We start from the raw sequence: 3072 nt of genomic DNA on the forward strand, positions 1-3072 counted from the left end.
GCTGCTGATGGAGCCCGAAGCAGGGGACGAAAGGCTTCCTCTCCGCAGGTAAAGGGGCCTGGGAAGTGTAGTTTACAGGCGCCTAGCCCCCAGAGGAGAATATGAAAGGGCAAGTATGGGCCTCAGGACCGAAGTATAAAACTCCCGCACATGAATCGACAGCATAAAAATATCTGTACTGTCTATTTCCACCATTTTCCAATAAAAGTTAAAATAAGCAGCAAAACACAAAAAGATTTATGTGCAAGGACATTTGTAATGGTGTCATGTTCAGTGACGTTTGCCAAGCCGGGTTCTTTTACCCCGCCTGGCCCCTTTGTGGCTGGGTGAGACCTTGCAACTAGATTTGCCCGATGAGGTCAGCGGTGGCCATGTATCACTTCCAGGATGCGTTTAATTACCAGCGAGAATCTCTCTTTTTCCTGTGGCACGGTGACCAATGACATTGGAGATGGTGCTGCTCTGTTAGACTCGGTCGCTACGTGACTATGATGGGCCGAGGTCCCTTGCTAACCCCGAACATGAGTGAAAAATAAATCTCTGTTATTTTAAGCCACTGAGAATTTAAGGGTTGTCATAACAACATAGACTAGAAAAAACTTGCGCACACTGAATGACTTACGAGAGCAGAGAATTACAAACAACCGCAGTGTTCCGTTTTATGGGAGAGTGAAGTAAATTCCTCTACATCCGTATTATGGAATATATTGTTGCCAGTGAAAAGCACTTTTTGAAGCATATTGAATGAGATGGGGAAATCTTCACCATAGAAAATTAAAAGGGGAAAAATAGAATATAAAGCAATGTATAGAGGGTGGGGCAAAGGTGGGTTTACAGTTGTTCGTATGAAAAATAATACAATAATTAGTAAATAATAATACAAGAATAAGCTCTGTTTCACACATAACTATAAACCTACTTTTGCCACACCCTGTATAGTATGAGATTCATACATGAAATTATATATAAATTGTTTTTTGTCGTAAGTGCTCAGCGATGTTAGTTACTATTGTGTAATCAGAAACCTGTAAAGATCTTAGTGCTGGGCTCAGTCGGTAAGCGACCCCAGTACTGGGCACATGTTTTACGTTCTGACAGGTGACCCTAAGCAGTGGCTCGTGTTGTCCTTGTGGGTGTGACTTCAGCCAATGCTGCAGCCCCTCATGGCACTCGTGGGGATAATCGGTGTCTTGCTTGGGCTTCGCTCTTGCTCTGGGGCATGAGGTGCTGGGGCTTCCAGCTAAACGAACCCCCTGGGCACCCACCCCGCGAGGCTGCGCCCTGCAGGCAGGGATGCGGGGAGTGCACACTCGGGCGCCCTGCAGACCGTGGCTCCCGCTGCGGAGGCCACAGTTGCTGCCTCGGATCTGGCCTCCCCAGCGGCTGGCGGGGGGCCCAGGCGGGGCAACCTGGAAGTGCGGGGGGTCACACCCAGCAAAGCAAACTCTCATCAATTGGAAATGGAAGCCAGAGGATAATTCTTTTCCCTTCCATCCCTGGAACAAAGGATGTAATAGCTTCATGCCATCTCTCTGAAGAATCCTGCAGGAAGGAGCCGTCGACAGCACTTGTCACCGAGCTGTGGCCAGCTTCATAAGCCACCTCATTCCTCCTTTGGCACCTCCTGCTTCTTAGAACTGCACCCGCCAGTGAGGAGGTTTAAGGCTCAGCCCCAGGCGCTGTTTCCGAGGGGGTGGGCCTGCCCTTCCACAGCTGTCTCATGGTCCCTGGTAGCAGCTCACGTGTTCCTGTCCACACCGCAGCAACAGCGAGGTCTCCCTCCAACATCACCTTCCCCATCTCTTTCAAGAAGAAACAGAGGCACGGATAAGACACAGAAGGGACATACAAGGGGGGCTTAGTGCCCTGATTGCTTAAATCTTAGCAAAGCTGTATGAATTTTGGATCTCTATTTGAGAAATGCAGTGAATACGGCAACATTCCATTTCCCAAGAGATGACAGCAGACGCGGGCCTCGCCGGGACAAGCGCGTGCAGCTCTCCCGATGTTTTGCCGTCGGAGGGCTCCATTACCTCGAGCTTCAGCCACCACAGACAGCTTATTTCTGCCTTCTTTTTTATCTGATCTAACTTTCTCCTGCCCCGTTCACCTGCTTGGACCTGGAGGACCTAGACAAACTCTTCTGTGATTGGCTTCTGACCCTCTGACCCACACAAGCTTAAAACAGCTATCAGCCAAGTCTCCTTGGCACAGAGGTGTGCTCCGGTCCCCCTGGGCCCTGACGGGCTACCTTGAACTTTAGAGCCTCAGATCATGCTTTGGCCTGAGCCAGCTCTGGGCTTGACCTTCCCCTAATTGTAGAGCCAGCCCCTGGTTTCTTAAGACTTCTGAAATTTGGGTGTCCTGTTACCTGTGAGTCATCTTGTTTGTTGACTCTGGCCTGCTTTCAAATCCTGACATCCGAGCTTGTGCTGGTAACTCTCACCCTTCAGGCACTGACCTCTGGCACAGGGCAGATGCTCCTGGCCCCAACTTTCTGCCTTGGCTACTAACCCCTAACGTCCCCTACCTTGTAGCATAAAATTTGATTCCTCAGTTTTAAAGACTTCACGACTTTCTCCTGTTCACACCAAATAGTGCTAATTATTTACCAACAGTCTCATACTTGATGAAAGCAGAAGCCAAAGGAGTTATTTAAAATGTGATTGTGTAAAAAAAATTTTTTTAATTAAAAAAGAAAATTTCAATATTATGAATGCATGGAAATAAGTTTCCACTTATTCTATAATTAAAGGTAACTAAAATGCATGCATTCACTTATCTAATAAATATTTAGCAAGCTTCTAGGGAAAATGAATAAATAAAATAAAATAAAATAATAAAATAAAATGTGACTATATGCAAATGGCCAATAAGCAAATGAAGAGTGCTCAGGATCATTAGTCATCAGGGAAATGAAAATTAAAACCAAAGTAAGATACCACAACACATCTACTGGAATGGCTGAGACTAAAAAAGACTGACAACGCCAGACGTTGCTGAGGATGTGGCGAACCCACACTCTTACACATTGTTGGCTTGGATATAAATTGGTGCAACCAATCAGGAAAT

Source organism: Miniopterus natalensis, chromosome 13 (assembly GCF_054644295.1).
Source record: "Miniopterus natalensis isolate mMinNat1 chromosome 13, mMinNat1.hap1, whole genome shotgun sequence".
Taxonomy (NCBI): Eukaryota; Metazoa; Chordata; class Mammalia; order Chiroptera; family Miniopteridae; genus Miniopterus; species Miniopterus natalensis.